At 44.3% G+C, this 21,345-nt stretch overlaps 1 protein-coding gene across 6 annotated transcripts in view; it reads left to right on the top strand.

The window, feature by feature from the left end:
* The window catches only part of CD207 (CD207 molecule), a 68,367-nt gene that overhangs the window by 24,294 nt on the left and 22,728 nt on the right, over nucleotides 1-21,345 (top strand). For all 6 annotated transcript variants that reach the window (XR_008417892.1, XR_008417891.1, XR_008417890.1 and 3 more), the window contains exon 3: nucleotides 20,270-20,386. The gene's annotated coding sequence lies outside the window, so the exon portion shown is untranslated. The remainder of the gene's footprint in view (nucleotides 1-20,269; nucleotides 20,387-21,345) is intronic.

The following is a 21,345-nucleotide window of genomic DNA, read 5'->3' as shown; positions in this document are numbered from 1 at the left end:
ACAGAAGGAAGCAGTGAAGAACAAATAATAAGGAAACTTAGATTACAAGAGGTATGACAGTAGAAGTATATGTGCCAGGATCCAGATAGCAGGAGTCCTAGAAAGAGAGAAAATTAACTATGCAGAAGAGGACACCTTTGGAGAAATAACAGAAATTTGATGAAATGTTAAAGAGATGAACAACCTTGAATGGAAAGGGTTTACATGATACCAAACAGGAGAGATGAGGAAAAAGTTCACTCCTAGATATGTTATAATGAAACTTAAGAATATCAAAGACAAAGAGAAAATTCTAGAAGCTACCAGAGAGTAGGAGCAGGTCACTTCCACTTAGGTCAGGTTGACCTCAGAGTTTTCAATAGTAGCGGTGGATGTAAACAACAATCACGAAGCACTTCTAAAATATTAAAGAGAGGGGCGCCTGGGTGGCTTGGTTGGTTAAGCGTCTGACTTCGGCTCAGGTCATGATCTCACAGTTTGTGAATTCGAGCCCCGTGTTGGGCTCTGTGCTGATGGCTCAGAGCCTGGAGCCTGCTTCCGATTCAGTGTCTCCCTCTCTCTCTGTCTCTCCCCCACTCACGCTCTGTCTCTCTCTGTCTCTCAAAAATACATAAATGTTATAAAAACTTGTTTTTAAATATTAAAGGGAAAGACTTTTGAAATTGGAATTTTATATCCAGGCAGATTGCCATTCAAAGAGGAGGGGGGCACAGTGAACATTTTTCTCAGTGTGTGCTGTAGAATGAGCTGCACTGAAAACACTTTTGGAGAAAAAACCCAAACAGGAAGATAAACAAACCTAGCTCTATGTTTATTAAAACAGACATACCTAATGCATAAAGACACAAAAAAGCTGAGAGAGATGGAAAAAGATACATCAGGCAAACAAATAAATAGCTGGTGTGGCCATAATAATATCCTACCAATGGGACTTTAAGGCAAAAAGCATCATTATGGATGGTGAGGGACACTAGGTAATGACAAATTCACCAAGAAGATATAAGAATTCTAAACATGCGCTTAACATAGCTTCTATCAAGAAAACAAAAACTGATGGAATTATAGGAATAAATGTACAAATTCATTATCCCTAGTGGGGGACTGCATCGCACTTCTAGGTTGTTGCTAGGTCAAGCTAAAACAACCAAATCTGAAATTACAATCAGATCTGAAGCTTTAGGCAAGTCTGAAATGTGGTTTCTAGCCATCCACCCACTGTGATATAGGGGAGAACAAAGCAGGAATGGAAATGGGGACTACAAACCAGTAAGTAGCATTTGGCACATCAATTCAGTATTTATATTAGTATGAATACGTAAATGTCATTATTCACAGTATACTTTCCTGCACTACTGGGTTTTTTTAAAATGTTTTCTCTTTCTTATTTGTTTAGTTTTCTATGTACTTTGAAATAATCCAACCTCAAACTGCCAATCCTTTAAAATTCCTCTTAAAACCTTCAGAAAAACTGTCAATTTCATTGCCTTGAAGATTCTTCTCCTGGGCTGGTTGGATACCCCAGAGAAGTTTCTCCCAGTCCACTGCTTGGAGGGAAAGTCCAGGTTGCCAGCAGGTTGGGGGCCAGTGAGAGAAGAGGGCTGGGTGTGAGAGTGGGGGTCTCAACATTTGGTAAGAAGGCCCAACTTCCCTTAGTCCCTCTAATTACATCTGAAGGAAGTTGCAATTTTCATAAAAGAATTTTACCAGCGATTGAGGGAGAACAATAACAGCAACAAAAAGACACACACAAGGAAGGAAGGAAGGAAGGAAGGAAGGAAGGAAGGAAGGAAGGAAGGAAGAAGAAAGATTGATTCTGTCAAAATGGCCAGGTTCTAAGGATCAGGCTTCTGACCCTATCAGAAAAGATTCACCTTTAAGACCTCTGGGTTCTTTCCTGGTTCACAGCCTCTTTCCCAGGATTACCATGCCCCAGCCCAGAGTTGAGCAGAGAAGGCTGATCTGTAATCTCAACTCCGATTGGTTGACTCTGGCTACCTGATACACTTTGCTAGGCACTCTCTCCTTTTTTAGCCTTATGCATTTTAAAGTAAATACAAAAGTAGAGAGACTAATATAATGATTGCCATATACCGATTACACAGCTTCAAGAGCTGACCAATCTTACTTGATCTAACTCCCTATTGTTCTCCCTCAAATTGTCTTAAAAGTTTTTTTTTAATCTTTATTTATTTTTGAGAGAGTGAGAGCAGGGGAGGAACAGAGAGAGAGGGAGACACAGAATCTGAAGCAGGCTCCAGGCTGCCAGCACAGAGCCTGACACGGGGCTCGAACTCACAAACTGTGAAATCATGACCTGAGCCGAAGTCGGACACCTAACCGACTGAGCCACCCAGGCAACCCTCCCTCAAATTGCCTTAAAGCAAATCCCAGATATTCTATCATTTTTAATGTTTATTTCTGAGAGAGAGAACATGAGCAGGAGAGGGGCAGAGAGAGAGGGAGACAGAGAATCCAAAGCAGGCTCTGCCCTGTCAGTGCAAAGCCTGACATGGGGCAAGCCTCACGAACCGTGAGATCATGACCTGAGCTGAAGTCAGATGCTCAACCGACTGAGCCATCCAGACACCCCTATTATACCATTTTTATTGTAAATACTTAAGTGTGTCTAAGAAGAGCTCTTTAGAAAGACCACAGTAATTATACCTACAAATCAGTACTAATTCTTACATTACCAATATCTAGTCATTGTTCATATTTTCTACATTATCTCATGTGTCTTTTTACAGGTAGCTTGTTTCCATCAGCATGCAATCATACATTGCGTCTGTGTGACACATTTTTTTGAGCTTTTAAAATCTGTGACTGTTCAACTTGGGGTGTGTGTGTGTGTGTGTGTGTGTGTGTGTGCGCGCGCGCACGTGCGTGCGTGTGCATGTAAAAGCTAGTCCATATATCCTTAAGAGTTTTTCTCTCTGAATTTTGCTGGCCCCTCTGGTGTGTTTTACCATGTTGCTCTATTCCCTGGCAATTAGGTTTGGAGGATTATCAGATTCAGGTTTGATTTTTCTTTTTTTCTGTTTGGGACAGCTGAACCTCATGAGTGGTGCTTGCATCACATCGGGAGGCACTTACTGTCCAGGTGTCTTTCTTTTGTGTGGAGGTCTTCTTGCCCTTGGCAAGAACAGCTTTGGTGGAGCAGGGATACGGAATCCCTCTGCTGCCTGTCTCCTGTTTGCTGAGGATCTCCTCACAATGGGAACCTGGCATTTCTAAATGTTCTAGACTTTTGGAACTGATTCTGTCAGGGCTAGGTGTATTTAACAGCCACAGCTGGTAGGACAGAGACCGCCTCCAGTTTGGCTGGTTTCTGAAGACCAAGACTTTTGTCTATGTCTTGCTCCTTGGGGACAAGGCCTGCAGTTGTCTGTCTTCCAAAGCCATCACCTGTCTCTCTCTGTTCAAAGAATCTGGCCACTTTATACATTTACCGAAGCCTCGTGGGTCCTGGCCCAGGGAGTGAGGGATAGGAATGGGATTACTAGTATTGCTTGCTACATTTATTAAGGGAGTCTGGAATCCCTGGAAGGCCAGGATCCCAATATAACTATTGTGCAGTCCTGCTCACTGGAAGGCCAGGATCCCAATATAACAATCATGCAGTCCTGCAAAATTTCAAGGAAGACCAGATTGACACACAAAGTAAAAACATGAAGCCTTAGCCTAGAGTAATTCTGTAAAGCCAGTCAAAGGTAATGGCGCCATCTATGGGCCACTGAAGGAGAAAGCATGGGTGTAATTGTGATAACAGGAAAGGAGCCCGCAGAGGCAGGGCATTCAGGAATGGGATCCTCTGCTCTTCTGTTTTGTTTTGTTTTGTTTTTTTTCTTTATATTTTTAATTAATTAATTAATTAATTAATTAATTAATGTTTCTTTAAAATTTACATCCAAGTTGGTTAGCATATAGTGCAACAATGATTTCAGGAGTAGATTCCTTAATGGCCCTTACCCATTTAGCCCATGCCCCCTCCCACAACCCCTCCAGTAACCCTCTGTTTTCCATATTTAAGAGTGTCTTAAGTTTTGTCCCCTTCCCTGTTTTTATATTATTTTTGCTTCCTTTCCCTTAGGTCCATCTGTTTTGTATTTTAAAGTCCTCATATGAGTGAAGTCACATATTTGTCTTTCTCTAATTTTGCTTAGCATAATACCCTCCAGTTCCATCCACGTAGTTGCACATGGCAAGATTTCATTCTTTTTGATTGCTGAGTAATACTCCATTGTATATATATATACCACATCTTCTTTATCCATTCATCCATCAATGGACATTTGGGCTCTTTCCACACTTTGCCTATTGTTGATAGTGCTGCTATAAACATGGGGGTGCATGTGCCCCTTCAAAACAGCACACCTGTATCCCTTGGATAAATACCTAGTAGTGCAACTGCTGGTCCTAGGGTAGTTCTATTTTTAATTTTTTGAGGAACCTCCATACTGTTTTCCAGAGTGGCTGCACCAGCTTGCATTCCCACCAGCAGTGCAAGAGATCCTCTTTCTCCGCATCCTCGCCAACATCTGTTGTTGCCTGAGTTGCTAATGTTATGCTCTTCCTGTTGATTAATGAGGAGTGAGCTCTACAGTGACACTATCTGTGTTTAATGGCCAGATGCACAGTCAGTACTCTACTGGATACTCAAGGGGACCCTCTGCAGGTCTCTGGAGTTAAGGAGGTATCTGTGCAGCTCTCCTCTTGGGGGCTGTCCTGTGTCCTCCATCTCCTTGGACTCTCAGCTCTTTCCCCTCAACTCAGGGAGTGTGATGGGCTCTGCCTGTTCTTTATATGCTGTGGAAGCTCTGAAGATACAAGCTGGGGAAACTGTAGGGCTCCCTTCACTTGTTTCCTTCATCTCAGGGATCATGTCTTGCATTGCCCGATAACCAGTGTCTTAAAGATCATTGTTTCCTGAATGCTGTCTCTTCTTCTCCTGTTATTCCACCTTGGCCAGAAGTAGAACTCTTCATTTGACCACTTTAGTTTTCCACTAGGCAAGTCAAATTCTTGGATGGCTTTAAAGACACCACTAGAGGAGTCCCAGGGCATCACAGGAGGTTTGGACCCAGCCTCTGTTCTCAGAGTTCACATAGTACAGGCATCATTCCTCCTTACACTAAGTGGGTATGATTGGTATCACAGGTGTGTGATGTGTCTGTTTCTGTGGTCTCACAATGGAGACCTCTGGGATATGCACTGAGTGCCACGGTGGCAGGAAAGTCTTTCTGCCTAGTTGGTCATTTTCGTCTTGGTCAGGGGTCCCTATGACACAGGCTTATGGACAAAGTTGCTTCCTGGTTCCTTTCTTTCTTTTTTTCTTTCTTTCAAGTAAGCTCTGTGCCCAATGTGGGACTTGAACCCATGACCTGGACATCAAGAGTTGCACGTTCCACCAACTGAGCCAGCCAGGCACTCTGCTTCTTGGTTTCTATGTCCTCCATCAAGACATGTTTGCCACAGGGGTTCAGATACTGCTTTCAGAAAACAACAGACACTTGGCTACATAGCCCTTGGCTGGAAATTTCCTCGCTATGGTTCCAATTTGGGAAGCCTCAGGATCTGAGCAGCAGCAGGGCTGTGGAGACCAGGGAACACCTGGAAGCCAGGCTTGGCCACGGTTGGTGCACACCTGCTGGCTCCCCAGCTCAGTCACCACCCACTACCCCACCTACAAGGGGGGGTCAAGCTGCACTAACAGTTTGTTTTAAAAAGAAAATCATAATGTGAGTCTAACCATGAAGAAACAATCAGACAAATCTAGAATTGAGGACAGTCTACAAGCAACTGGCCTGGACTCTCCAAAATATCAATGTCATGAATGATAAAAAGAGGTGTGTGGGATAGCTGGGTGGCTCAGTTGGTTAAGTATCCGACTCTTGATTTTGACTGAGGTCATGATCTCATGGTTCATGAGTTCGAGCCCCATATCAGGCTGTCTGCTGTCAGCACAGAGCCTGCTTCGGATCCTCTGTCTCCCTCTCTCTCTGCCCCTCCCCTGCTGGTCCCGCCCCCTCTCTTTCAAAATAAATAAACTTAAAAAAAATGTATGTGTGTGTGAGTGATGGTGAGGTGGTGAGGCTGTTCCAGGTTACAGGAAACTACAGGACCATGACAATAAAATGCAGTGTGCAAACTTTAATTGGATCCTGGAGTCAGGAACTTCCCCCACCAGCTCTAAGGGACTTTGTTTTTTTTAGATGTTTATATATAGTTTAGATATTGCAGCCACATTATATTCCTTGGATGTGGTAATGGTATTATGATTGTGGAGGAGAATGTCCTTGTTTTCAGGGTAAATGTGGAAATATCAAATAATGCCTCAGTGCTACAATTTACTTTCAAATGGTTCAGCAAAAAAAAAAAAAAAAAAAAAAAAAAATGTATATGTACACACACACAAATACATGCATTTCCAAGTTCAAAGGACCTGAGGAAGAAACAGGCTTGGAATATTTCCAAATGTGAAGAAATCCCATGAAAAGGAGTGGTGAGAGATGGGAATGTGGAGAGAGACAGGTGCCAGATCCTGAAGGGTTTTGTTGAAGATGATAGATTTTTAATTTTCAGGGTAATGAGAATCCTTTGAAACAAGAGACTGCCAATCCCATTATGCATCTGATTTCTTCCCATATACCTGGAAAATGTCTCTAGGATGTACAGGTGCCTGGAGCTGCTACACCCATGGAAAGGGTTTTTGTTCTTTGTAGACATGTAGCCTTCCCCCTCCACCCATTTTTCTGGTGACGAAACACCAGGCCTTTGTGGTCCTCGTGGTTCTTGCTCCAGGGAAAGTACCCAGCAGCCAGGGGATTCCCTTGTCAAGTCACCCACTCCCCAGAAGGTAACTATAGGCCATACCCAGGCAAGGGAGCCATGCCCACATCTGGGAGTTGTGGTCCTGGGGGACAGTCAGGCCTCTTGTGGCCAGGGAAGAGGAACAGTTCATTCTGGAATTTACAGAGAGAACTTAATGCAGGCAGTAGCACATTGTTGGTGGAAATGGACAAGTAAATACTCAGAATGGAGGATCCCCAAAAGGAATGGGGGCTCACTCCTTCTCTGAGTCTTTATATCTTTCCCCTCTCTGGGTCTCCCTGATAGCATTTAATAGTACTCCTGTCCTCTTGTCTCAGACCTACAGCTGAATTTCCTCCTCTCCTTCCTGGAGTGCAAGGCTGGAGAAAAACCACATAATTGGATAGATTGGGCCGCAGGAGGAAAACATTACTTGTCCCTTAGTGGTGTGCTGGAATTGGCCCTTCCCGGCTCTCAAGAGCCTATCATGTGCATCTCTTCTCAACTCTGCTTTCAGTGACATTGTGTTGGTTACTTGATGGCCACAGTGGAAATATTTACACAATGACAATGGCAAATATTACAAATCAGGGTTTCCCCTCTAGAACTAGAGAGCCAGTTTTAAACATCTTTGAGCATACTGCTGCATATTACATTTGTTTAAAATTGTCTTCTACCTTTTTTTTTTTTCAGTACTGAAGTTTCTCAGGACTTTTCTCTTCTCCTGGACTAACGGATTTAATCTTGAGAGTAGGTTTAACCTTGAGCATGGTGTTCATGAAAAAGATCTTAGAAACTTCAGGAGAAAAATATCCATGCGGCCCCCTCCCCCCGCAAATATAGGGAAACAGACTATTTAAAGTATGTCCTGATAAAGAGGTGTATTGAGAAAATCCACAAAGAGCACCAGTTTTACTCTCCTGCCAGTGGGAAGACTTGTTGAAAGGGGATAATCCTGTTCTGTTTTCGTATAACAAAGGAATCTTTTAGGATGTCTGGACTTCAGAGATTGTTATGCACTATGAAGTGTAACCTTTAATTCTTAAAAGGCATAATTCTGATTGGTAGTCACTCAATAGTTCAATGCCCTGATAACAATATTTACATTGATATATTCTTTCCTGAGGGTAGAACTTGCAAGGTTTTAAGTTAGTCCAGAAAAAGAGCTTTGGCGTTTCCCTTGCCAACCTCCATGCATGCTAGATTCCTTTTTCAAAGGGTCTGAGAGCCTTTGAAATGTACAGGGCTGCTCTGAATTACAGGGCCACCGTGCATATGTGGTCTCAGGGCTGCCTGTCTGTTTCCTTGTCTTTGGCAAGCTTCCTCTTCCATTCTCCTCCACTATGATGCTAGATCTGCATTCTTCATTTCAGTTTCCCCGGGCAACTCCAGTAGATCTTTCCTCCTGCCTCACCAAACAACTGGGAAAGAGCAGGGGGGAAATAGTCACAGAGAAGCTTACAGGCAGATTTCTGAGGAAAATGGTGCAGTGGGAGCTGACTAACCAAACCCCTCCACCTGATTGGAACGAAAACAACAAAATGAGTAAAAAGTAGCAAAGACCTCACCAGCAGGGCCTAAACTCCAAGCTCAGAATGCTAAACATTTTGAAAAGTACCTAGCCCTAAAATTTGGACTCTTAAAATTGAAATGGGATTGTATAACCCAACATAGTTCTTTCTGGAGAGTGATAGGGGGCAAAAGGGGGCCCACAAACTACACCAAACCCATCACCAGGTCCTGTTAATTCTGCTCCTAAATATATCTAGAATTCTCGTAATTTCTCTGTATATTCATATTTTTAATGGGTTGTTTTGTGTCACACAGGAAAGTTATTCATGTGGATTGTTTTGTCCATATGATTAAACTATCTTACCAATTTAAATAACTCTTCCAGATGGTTCTTTCAGATTTCATCGGTAAAAAAATCATATCATCTACAAATAATAATAGACTTGTCTTCTTCCCTTAAAAAAATAAAGGTTGGGGGGCGCCTGGGTGGCTCAGTCGGTTGGGCGTCCGACTTCGGCTCAGGTCATGATCTCGCGGTCCGTGAGTTCGAGCCCCGCGTCGGGCTCTGTGCTGACAGCTCAGAGCCTGGAGCCTGTTTCAGATTCTGTGTCTCCCTCTCTCTCTGACCCTCCCCTGTTCATACTCTGTCTCTCTCTGTCTCAAAAATAAATAAACGATAAAAAAAAATTAAAAAAAAAATAATAAAGGTTGGGACTTACATGAAGGAAACTAAAAAATGTTGACTGACAGATATAAAGGAAATAGACATCACGTGGATCTAGATGTAAAGACTATTTTAAGGATGTCAAGTCTTCCTAAATTATTTTACAGCTTTACTAAAATTACTAAATTTACTAAAATTAACCTTTACATTAAATTGCAGTAGGACTTTGTTTTTTGTAACTTGCCAAAAGGTAATTTGGAAGAATAAGAATGGCTAAGAAAATTTTAATTTAAAAAATGTTTAAAAAGGGAGGATTTGCCATATTTTAAGATGTGTGGTAAAGCAATTAGTTTGGTAATATTAAAAGAATTCAAAGATTAATAAAACAGAATAGAGAGGTCTTTAGCAGACCTGAGAAGAAAACAATTAATGTCAAAGGATATATGTGAAATAATGGGGAAGGTACCTATTACTCAACAGAGTGGTACTGATATTTTGTGGGTAGCATGTCCTCTTTGGAAGGGGGTGATGATTTTTTGTGTGATTCAACTGGGGAAGTGGCAAGACCTCATAGAGCAAACTGGAACTTGGAAATCTGAGGGAACTGCAGTCTCTCTCTGAATCTTCCTTTTTTTGGCTTCAGGGCAGTGTTTCTCAGAGTGAGAAGTGTCATCCATTAAGTGTAAAAGAAAAATGGTAATGGAAACCCTGTTATAAACAATGTTAAATAGGTTTTCTTAACACAAGAATTCTCAGAACCCTTAATATGATCACAGTTACCAGGAATCTTCAAGAAAGCCATACAACATGGACAGTTTGCCAAACTGATTTAAGCTTTGAACCCATTTTGAGCATGCTCCTGGACTAGTGTTCCATTTAACACACTGTGGGAAAACTGGATCAATCTTATCTTAATAGGAAAGGAGATACCTTCATGGGTATATAAACTAGGGTTCTTGATGAAAACAAGTCCATGTCTGCATAATTTAAGCATCAAAGGAATTTATTGGGAAGGTAACCACTTGTTCTCAGACTTAATGTGAAGGCTTAGAAAATGGGACAGGACCAAAGAAAGGAGGACATACGAGAAGATTCCCAAGATGTCCCTTGAAGAATCTCAGATTCTTAAAAAATGCACTGAGGCAGTGCATTATTGTCTCAGTCATGCAGATGGTGGTATCTGATTGCCTGAGCCTGGGTAATGTGCCTGAGATTCAGCTGCCAGGGTGTTGGGAAGAAGAAATATCCAACCCTTTTTGTCTTTTGACTCGGCATTGTGGTCCTGTCTACCACTGATTTTGAGGTTTCTCTTTATTTAGAAGGGCACTGATATCCTGGACAAAGAGACAATATCTCTATAGCCCAACACCCATGTACACCCTTTTCCTCATACTGACACTTCCTTAAGCTGCCGTCACCTGCCCTAGTGCAGCTATATGTTATCCAGACATGTCTTCTTTCCAAGAGTAGACAACCCACTGTCCTTTTGAATCATTTCAAGCAGCTTGAAGTCCAGGACCACGGAGTGATGGATCATCCTCTTTAGTTTTGTCATGATCTTATCTGGGTATTCTGAACAGTTGTATCCAATGGAAAGTGAGAGGAAAAAGAAAGAAGAATGTAACTAAATTAAAAAAAAAGATACATGACACAGCAAGAAGGAAATACAAGTATGGCAGCTTTAACCCTTGTTTCTGCTAAATTCATGAGGCCATATGACTGCCTTCCATAACGATTTAGTCTCTCTTCTGTTGCCCTCAGTCAGCACATCAAGTGCCTAGGTTCTTTACTTGATGGGATGAGTCAACCCTTAGTTTCTAAGCTGTCTCATTCTGTAGGTTGTCCCATTTGTTAAGAGTTCCAGAAGAATTCCAAACTTTACAGGTTGAAATAGAAGATAGTTCAGGGTATCTATTGCTTTCATTCCAGTCATAATTCTCCCTGCCTCCTGTGTTAGTTATCTATTTCTGCCTAACAAGTTACCCCCAGACTCAGTGGCTTTAACAGCAGACATGTTTGTTTTTTGTGGGCCGGGAATCCAGGTGTGGCTTAGCCGGGAACTTCTGATGCAACGTCTCTGATGAGGTTGCATTCAGGCTGTTGGCTGCAACTGTGGTCTCATCTGAAGACTCATCTGAAGACCCCCTGATGGGGGAGGGTCATGCTTCCAAGCTCACAAGGGCATGAATACCAGAAGGCAGAGATCATTGGAAGCCATCTTAGAGGATACCTACACATCCCATTTGTGTGTCAGGGAACCTTCTTCTCTTGAACGTCAGGATCAACCATCCTATGTGGTAGATATGGAGATACACTTCCCAGATCCCCCTTCAAAGAAGAATCTGTTGCCTGAACTGTTGTGGAGTTGTGGGGGGGGGGGGGCTGTCAGCAGATAGTCTCAAGCTTTCAACTCCTTCAGGGAGCCTCAATTACAGAGATACCCTCACCCAAGTGCATGTCCTTCCCTGAGTGGCCTATACCAAATGAATGATTATGGCAGGGTCAATCAGGTATGGACATTTTAACCTAACATAGGAAAGTCTGGTGGGCCATTTATGCTGTAGCTCCTCATGGGGCCTACTGAGGTTTGTTGGCCTGTACTACAATTCAAAAATTCAGCTTATGCCCAACTCTGTCTCCTCCTACTCCCCTTCCATAGATATTGGTCTTTTATAAAAAAGTCTTGTACACCAAACTGCATCTCAGTGTCTGCTTTTGGAAAACCTAGTCTGAGACTTTGCCAAACCTATGATCATTTTTTAAAAACCCGTTTTTCCAGTGGCATGCGATGTTTGAAATAGCCTGATAGCAGTCTCAGCTGCTAATTCAGAGGAATCATTGTTGTGTTCTTTGGTGGAAATATGCCCTCCCCCTCCTCCCCCGCTGGGTACCCTAAGTCGGCAGATCCAGAGTTTCAGAAATGTAATAAGACCCTTGAGGATGGGTCATTATATATATGTCAGTGTGAGAGATACTACCTACTTACACTCCTTGGTATAAATCCTCCAGGCCCATGTATTTTAGGGGAAGAAACAGCCATATTTTAAAGCAGGTGCTACATGCTACAGAACAGCTCCCAATGTTACAAGGCTTTGTCTCCCAGGAGGTACTAGAACTGACTCTTCAGCACTCAAGTCCACTGTTCTACAAGGCCACTTATTTCTGGGTGATGGACTACATGACAAATCCAATGAGGTTCATGGGCACAAACCCATCGCCTTTCTTCTTTCACTCTAAAGTGAGTTCCTTGGAAGGACTATGTTGTGTGGGACGCCATGATATGCAATAAATGACTATGGATTGTGTTGCGGGTAGAAGGATGGCAACCACTGAGAATAAACCTAAATTCAAAATGAGTTTCTTTGGCAATGACGACAAAGCACTGCCCCCTCCATGATGGCAATCCACCTGCTATTAGGTGGCACTCTGATCCACCCAGGGAAAGATAACATTTTGAAGGTTCAGAGTTAGCTGCTGTGCTGGAAGATTGAGTACAGTGGTGACAGCGTTGGAGAGGAGAAATCCATGCTATTGAGCCCATACATAGCCAACATACATGACACTTTGAACATAAGCCCACAGAGTAATCAGCTGGGCAAAGAGGCTGACTCTTAACGCACAGAAGGGTCATTCAGTTTACTGATTATTGAGAGTTCCTTCCTCTAGGGGGCTTTTTGGCAATATTGTTGTGGGACAAACATATTCTCACTCTCAGGACCAATTTACTATCCCACTCCTGAAGGAAAGGGTCCAATGTAATCAATATGATACTAGGTAGATGAGTGTTTCCACCCCTATACGTATAGAAGTAGGAGTATCATTATTATGAATAGTGATCATAATACCATTTATTGAGTACTTACTATACACCTGTGTTTGTATTTACTCATTGAATCTCTATCAAAGCCCTGTGAGGCAGATATCATTGTCATGCCCATTTTACAGGCGAGGCAGTCGAAGCACAGAGAAGTTAAGTAACTTGCTTAGGGTTATACATTGAAAGCAGCCACCCAGGTTTGAACCTGGCTGATCTGTCTCTGGAGCCTTTGTTTTCAAATACCGGACTGTGTCATCCCTTTATTTCAGTCTCTCCGACCTTCCTTCTTCCATTGTGCCAGCCTCCCTCAGCAGTTCCTCTTGCAGGAATGGCTTTTTCTCTGCCATAAGGTTTACTCCCACTTCTCCTTCAGATTCTCAGCTCAAGTGTCACTTTCCAGGGGAGCCTTCTCTAATCCCTACAGACAAGGTCTTGTCTTCTATATGCTCTGAGTGCTCCATGAACTTTTCCTTCGTGTCACTTAACGCAACACATGTGATGTACTTATTTCTGCTATATTTATTGTAAGCTCCAGTATTTATTGGAGCTAGTGCAGTCCTGGCACACAGAAGGCACACAATAAACATCTGTTGATGAGTTTGGTGAGAGGTTCCGGGTGTGTTCTTGATTCTCTGTGTTTGTGTTTCATGTGAGCGACTGACAGGGTGGTGGGTTACTCTTTTCAAGGCCCCGTGCACATAAACTTGCAGGCCTAGAGCAGTTAAGCTATGGAGTCTTGAAGTTTGGGTCTTTTGGCCACAAGATAACTTGCTTCTTTTCTCCCCCTTCTGGTTCAAGATCATTAATTCTGAACAAGTGCCGCCAGACATTTTCACTCACCAGTCACCTAGATGGAGCAGCTCTTGTTACGCAGCATTAAAGTGTTTCCGTATAAAGTTATTTCACGTCTCTTGAACTTACACAGGTGACATACGCTCCCCTAAATCATCCACCCAACCAACGTAGGGAAGAGCAGGATTCCATGCCAGAACTCACGTTTTTCCGCTGGATTGATGGTTTTTAACCCTGACTGCATGGAGGAGTCACTCAAGTCTGAATCCTAACCCACACCAAATAAGTCAGATTTGGGGGGATGTGGCACTGTCATTTTTACAAATGTGTTCCAGGGGTTGAGGACCACTGCACTGGGTCCTAGACATGTGGCTCTCATTCTCTCCCACCCCACTCAGGGAAGGGGGCTCTGGGTAACAGCAGTGTGAGTATATAGTTGTCACGTAGTTGAGAGATATATTAGGAGAAGCAGATTTATTTTCAGGAAATGAAAGCATGAACCTATGTCTCTGTACTGTTTTTTAATAAAAGTAGTTTGGGAAAATCTCATATTTTACACCACTTTAAACTGCAAGGTTTTTGTTGTTGTTATTGCTTTAGGCGTAATCACAGATACACTTTATTTTTCTTGCAAAAGAACGAGTGAATGCCAAGAATTACCCAGAGAGAATTGCATTGTCCTGCAGGGCAGGAGCCATGACTGTTTTGTTCAAGGCAGAATCCTTAACATCTAGCATAGAGCTTGCACACAGTGAGCACTTGATAAATTTCGCTGGATGAATAAATGAATGCTTGAGTGAATGAATGAGAGCAATACCATCCATTTCTGTGGGGATGTTCCCAGCGGAGGTATGATGGAAGACACTCATTCTAAGGGCACTGGATGGAAGCTGCTGCTGCAGGGATCAGGGACATCTCTAGGGAGCAGCGGGAGGCAAAGGAAGTTTAAGGTTCTAGTTAGGGAGACTGACTGAGTCCCCATTCACTTTATTTAAGATTTATTTATTTTTGAGAGAGAGAGTATAAGTGGGGAAAGGGCAAAGAGAGAGGAGGACAGAAGATCCAAAGAGGGTTCTGTGCTGACAACAGTGAGCTCATTGAGGGGCTCAAACTCATGAGCTGTGAGATCATGACTTGAGCTAAAGGCAGATGCTTAACCGACTGAGCCACCCAGGTCCCCCCCTCCCACTCCCCATTCACTTTAAATAGACTATTTTTTAGAGCAGTGTTATGTTCACAGTAAAATTAAACAGAAAGTATAGAGAGTTCTCATACAGTCCCCACCTAGCCTTCCCCCAGCCTCCTCCACTATCAGCCTCGCCCACCAGACAGTACGTTTGTTACGGTGATGAACCTACACCAACACACCATTATCACTCAAAGCCCATAGTTCACATTAGGGTTCACTCTTGTACATGTTATGGGTCTTGACAAATGTATATTGATAGGTACTCACTATTACAGTATCCTACAGAATAGTTTCACTGCCCTAAAAATCTTTCATGTTCCACCTGTCCCTTCCTCCCTCCCAGTTATCCCTGGCAACTACTGATCTTTTTACTGTGTCCATAGTTTGCCTTTTCCAGAATGTCATCTAGTTGGAACCATATAGTATGTAGCCTTTTCACATTGGCTTCTTTCACTTAATAATATTTAAGTTTCCTTCACGTCTTTTCATGGCTTGATAGCTCATTTTTTTTTTGTACTGAATAATATTCTGTTGTCTGGGTATACCACAGTTTATTTATCCATTCATCTACTGAAGGCCTTAGACTTCTTTCATGTGTCCAGTATCAGACTCTATATCTCTCAAACTCTAGGGGTATATACCAAGCTTTCTGAATGGTTCTATTAAGGCTACTCTAACTTAATATGGTAGTCAGAATAATGGCCCCAAAGATGTCTACATTCTAATCCCCAGAACCTGGGAGTTTATAAAGTTACATGGCAAGGTGGAATTAGGGTTGATAATCATCTGGCTTTAAGGTAGGGAAATTATCCTGGATTATCTGGGTAATATAAAGGTCCTTAAAAGTAGAAGCAAAAGGCAGAAGTCTCTGTGTCAGGATGATGAGGTGTGATAGAAACTCAAAGTGCTGATGCTATGAACCAAGCAATGTGGGGATTAAAAAAGGGAGGGCTCATTTCCCAAAGGAAGGGGACTCTTGGTATCAGAAATGGAGATGGGAAGGATGCTGGGGAAAATAAGCAGAAGCCATCCTGTTAGATACTTATATAAATATATGCACATAGATATAGCTATGGAGATACACCCACCCCCCCACACACATACATGCATACATGTAGATAGTTAGAAAGAATAAATTGCACAGATTTTTTTATGGTAGGTAATTTTTTTCTTTTTGCTTACCTGGATTTTTTTCTGTAATAAATAGCATTAGTGATATAATAAATAAATAAAAGATTTAAAAAAGAAACTAGGCAGGGGTCCTTAGGTGGCTCAGTTGGCTAAGTGTCTGACTTCAGCTCAGGTCAGGATCTCACTGTTTGTGAGTCTGAGCCCTGCCTTGGGCTCCACACTGGCTGTGCAGAGCCTACTTAGGATTCTCTCTTCTTCTCTCTCTGACCCTCCCCCACATTTGCACACTCTCTTTCTCTCTCTGTGTCAAAATACATAAATAAACTTAAAAAAAAACTAGGCATACTTTCCCCAAGAGCCTTTTGTTACTTTCCTGACACGAATCTGCCTTTCCTACTAAGGTCACAGGCAAGAGCTCTTTGATTTGGATGGTTCAGAGGAGCTTCCTCAGCCCAAAACATGGTGATCCTTCTATGTAACCAGGCTACTCACCCATATCCACACCACACCGGATGCCACCAGATGTAATGGCCTGTTCACTGAGGTCTGGCCCATTGTCATCATTCCAGAGAAACCTGCCCCTACGTAATATCCTAAAAAAGAGGAACCCATTCCCAACATCAAGGGAGACCTGGAGAGGCTTCCTGAATTGTCCTTCATCCTTTAATCCTTCCCAGAATTAAAGATGTACGTTTTGTCCACAAGAGGAACACTATCTCTGGAGACAGTGTCTCTAGCTGTCTTTCTTCTTGCACCTGGTGCAAAATGGGCATCCTAGGAGAACTGGAGGATGAATGGTACTCCCACCACTGCTTTCGTGTTGGTTTCTCTGCCCTGTCTCCTGTTGCTGGGACATATACCCAGAAGTCAGCCTATAATCCCTTGGTTATCTGGGGTCTGCTGGTCAAACCTGACATCACATTATACACAGGAGTCCCCTCAGAGGCTGTGGAAAGCCTGACCAGCTGTCACAGTGTCTTCATTCTCATCTCATAGCCCTTCTCCCCTCTCCTCTCTGCAACCCCCTCCCAGGCCTCCCCATCCCCTTTCCCAGTGTGTTGTCCACTCTGGTTTCCTCCAGGCCTTGACTGGAGGGATTGGGATTGCTATCCTTGGAGATGACTTTTGGCTCTGCTGGGGCATTTCAAGCAACCCAGGTCTCTTCTCCCACTTCCACTGACTATGGCCATGGTCCATCTCCAAGCAGAAGGAGAATCCCAACCAGAGAAGGGGAAAGTGGCAAAACTGTTTCCTTCCTCCATCCTTCTCCAAAGAAAGTCTTAGAACCCCAAGGGCATGGCAAGTGGAGAAACAGAGAAATGAGCATGGACTTCCCTTTCTCTCATCACGGCAGTGATTTTTGGTCACTCTAAGTCTGACCCAAAGTTCCTCCTCTGTTTAGAAGAGCTGGGATCTCCTGAGTGTCCAGAAGAGCCTCCCATTTTCCTGGCAGGAAAGTATGGCTGAGGTATTCGCCTCTTGCTTTGTCTTTTTCCTCCAAGACTGTCAGGTCAGGAGCCAGATAGGCACCCAGAGGGATGCATGGGAGACGTGCTCAGTCAGTACCTGCAGATAGATGAGCATGGCCATAGGAAAATAGCTTGTGACTCTGTTCTTCCCCACAAAGTGGGAAATGAAACTCCTCATGGCTGGGACTTTTACATCCACCATCTCAGAAACCCTGCTGGGTCCACAGCCCAAGATTCTGGTTGCTTCTTGCTTAGCTTCCTCATGCTGGTTCAGCAGAATATCTATGTGAGGCCTCTATTCCCACCACTCAGAGCATATGCCCCCCAAGCCCAGCCCCTTCTTATGCAGTGGGCTCAGCTTGGTGAGGTCTCTGGATCCTTTCCTGGGACTAGTGAGAAGGCATATAGGTGTTTCATTAATACCTGATGCTACGAACCAGCAGAAGTTTGGGAAAAGCCAACTTTTGGACAGAGAAGGAAGAGTGCACACATTCCAGGTTAGGCAGCCTCTCCCACATGCCTCAGGAGGTGACCAAGACCTCATAAGCCCCTTCTACCAGAGCCTTGAGTAATTTGGCTTCTTCTCTACCCCAGGCTCTGGACTATGACAGGTTGTAAATGTAGGGCCAGGGGCTAGGAGCAGAAGGGCTGAGGCAACTCTGAGGTTTGACTGGGTGCAAGCATGAGATCCCAGAACCAGAACATTCTAATCCCTTCTGAACACTGGTGGAACCAAGGTTCTGTAACCAAATGAGCCACCTGGAGAGAGTGGGGTATAGTCATAAATGTTCAGAGACAGGCAATGAGGGATTAGGTAATGTCAAAGGTTAGAACAGGTAGCAGTTCTGGAAGCTACAGACAGAATGTGGATGGGGAGCAGATGAGATGGGGTGAAAGGCCACCACCCTGTGGCCCAGGTTCTTTCCCACCACTTGGGGAGTGTGGCGAGGAGTCCTCTCTGGGTCAGTCCTCATCCAGTCAGAGGAGGAGCTCCAGTCTGAGGCCTAGTCAGCCTGGAGAGAGAGCAGCAAGGGGCCTGTAAGTACTGGGCTGACTAGGGAGGTGGGGTCCTCTCACATATCAAAGCAGCAAAAGCCTCTGCAAGGATAGGTAGCTATTTACTTGGCCCGCCCTCATTTGTTTCCACCTCTTGTCCCTGGTACCACACTGTTTTCCATATCCATTGGCTCACATTCAGCAAGCCTCGGCCAGCTTTCTAGTCCTGTGGCCAGAATTTTCATGCATTATTGAGTAAGGTGTAAATCATACTTCTCTCATGTCTTTGCTGTGGAAATAAATGAATGATAATGTCAGTAGCTTCTGGAAGACAGATCCTAATCCACAGACTCTAGGTTTCAGAATTGAGTAATGATCAGCCATCAACTCCCATCCACTAATCTTCCACCTGTATGGCTAGCCAGCCAGTCAACCTTCTGTCCATCTATCTAATTATCTGGACCAACTCCCTTCCTTTTCTCCTTCCCTCCCTGTCTCCTTTCCTCACTTCCACCCTTTCTTTCCTGTCTTCCAAGTAATATTTGTTTAGAATGTGTTATGTACCAGGTTTCTCTGATGTGACCGACTTCTTCAAAGCATGAGAAGCTTCCCAGGAGAGAACTTAGTCCTTCACTGAGCCCCAGATCAGCTCCTATTTGCCCTTAGCTTCTCCCACATATGAAAGAACAGTTCCTGGTCTGATGGCGCTGAGCCTCCCCACTTTGAGAAGCTCGTAAGTGCAGGAAGCAGGGAGGAGAACCCACATCTTACATTTACATTTTGAATCTCCAAACCCTACTTTTATAAAGGGATGCTGTATCATCTAAGATGCCTTGATAACAGAAAGTATTTTATTTCAGCGGTCTCCTTACTGGTCTCCCTGCTTCCAGGCTTTCCACACCCTCTTCTATGTTCCTCGCCACCGCCAGAGTGAACTTTCTCCAGTGTCCCTGCCCTTGTCTCTCTCCTGCCTGAAGTCCTTCATTGGCTCCATGTCACCCATAAACCAAAGTTCAAGCTCCTTAATATGACCCAGGAGGATCTTCATGATCTGACCCCAGGTGCCTCTTTAGCCCCATGCCCTTCCCGTTCCTGTCACAGTCTTTACACTCCAACACCATCAACTGGCACTCCATGCTGTCTTATGCCCCCATACTTCTGAGTGTGCTAATCCTTCTACCTGGAGCTCTTTACCATTATTCCATTCTTTGTACTTCCTTTGGATGGCATGTATTCTTCTATTGTTATGCTCATAACACTGTATCGTAATTTATTTGCTCAGGTCTGTCTTTCCTACCAGATTGTAAGCTGCTGGAGTACAGACTGTGAATTAGTCATCTTTGTGGCCCAGTCCCCGTACAGCGCCTCGTACCTAGGAGGCACCCCATATGCATTTGTGGGATGCATGCATGCATAGATGGATGATGGATGAGGGGAGTCTTCTAAGAGAAATAGAGCAGCGTTGGGACAATATGGTTAAAGTGTCCATGCAGCAGGCCCCTGGGAGAAGAAGACACGTGGCCTCTTCTTGAGAGCTCAGACCTTTGCGGAGATGACTGAGCTGTGGCTGAGGCCAGGCAAGGTGTCTAAGCCAGGAATGGGGAACTTTGGGGTGACATGACGACCTCCTGTGGGACTCACTTCCCATTTTTTTCTAGATAAAATGCCCTTGGGGAGACAGCCAGCTGAGTGTACCTGTGCTGCAGGTGCAAGTGTGCAGGATGAAGGCTGCTGAGAGCGAGGTCTCGGATGTGCACTTCAGTGTAGATAAACAGAACATCTCTCTCTGGCCCCGAGGCAAGCACCAGCCTCCGCTCAGAATCTGCTTGGTGCCCTGCGTTCTGCTGTTGGCAGGTCCTTCAACACATGTTCTCTTCTTCTTCTGGCAGAGCCTCCTCCCAAGACGGGTCCATCTCTGGTTCTGAGGAAATCTCTCACAGTCCGGGCTGCAGTCATCATCCTGACGCTGGGCCTGGCTGCTTCCATCCTGCTGCAGGCTGTTCTCTGTAAGTCCTCACGTGCTGTCATCCAAGCTTGGTCTTTCTCCACAGTCAGCCGGCTCCCTCAATATCCAGACCCTTTGTTCAGTTGTGTCTCCCATCTCTGGCTTTTCCATTTGTCTCGTTTCCCCTCTTTCCAGGGGCAGTCTCTGGGTCCCCTGTTCCCAGTAAGATGAGCTGCTGCTCTCTCCTTCCCAATCCCGGGGAGATTTTCCGGATTGAGATCAGCACTTGCATGCTTGGGCTCAAGGATATGCTGCTTTGTCCCCAGGAAACATTCACCCATTTCTTCATCCCGTGTCATCCCCACTCCGCCCCCGAGCTGTGTTCTTTTTGTGTGGAATCTTGTGGGCAGCTGTTAACAGTGAGCAAAATGGTTTTTGACCCCACAAAAGAAGGGCTTCCAACTGCATTCAGCCCCGACCAACTAGGTGGAGAGTCTGTCAGTGAGCCAACAGATCTCCTGGTTCACCATTCTCACCAGGACCCGTTCATGTTCTTTTCATTCTTCTTCCCATTCCTGCTGAGGTCATGTCAAGGGAGACTTCCTACTTGTTCACTGGTTGTGTGACTTATCTTTCCTCTTCTTCTGCTCTGCCTAGCCCCTCATGTCCTCTGCTAGCAGAGCCTTCTTCCTCCCACCAGGTCTCCAGAAAGCAGGGGGAGGCAACATCTGTCTTCTCCCTTCAAGGCTTTGGGACATATTTGGTCTCAGACTTGGAGCCTCTGAGCAGAGTTTCCTCTTGGTTTGTTTTTGGTCTCCTATCTGCCACCCGAGCCTGTAGCCTGAGCAGAGTGTCATGGTGGGTGGGATAAGGGAAGGGTAGAAATGGTTTCATAATTCCCTCTTTCCATATTCTCTGGAGAAGTCACTTCCAGATTGGAAGTCTGCACGCCTGGCCCCCGTCATGGCCACAGGGGGCCTGTGGGTAGATGTGGGAAGGGTGCTGCCCTAGTGGATGCCA

This window comes from Panthera pardus, unplaced genomic scaffold, assembly GCF_024362965.1.
Source record: "Panthera pardus isolate Hobbes unplaced genomic scaffold, ASM2436296v1 HiC_scaffold_25, whole genome shotgun sequence".
Taxonomy (NCBI): Eukaryota; Metazoa; Chordata; class Mammalia; order Carnivora; family Felidae; genus Panthera; species Panthera pardus.
This window is presented reverse-complemented; position numbering and strand designations above follow the sequence as displayed.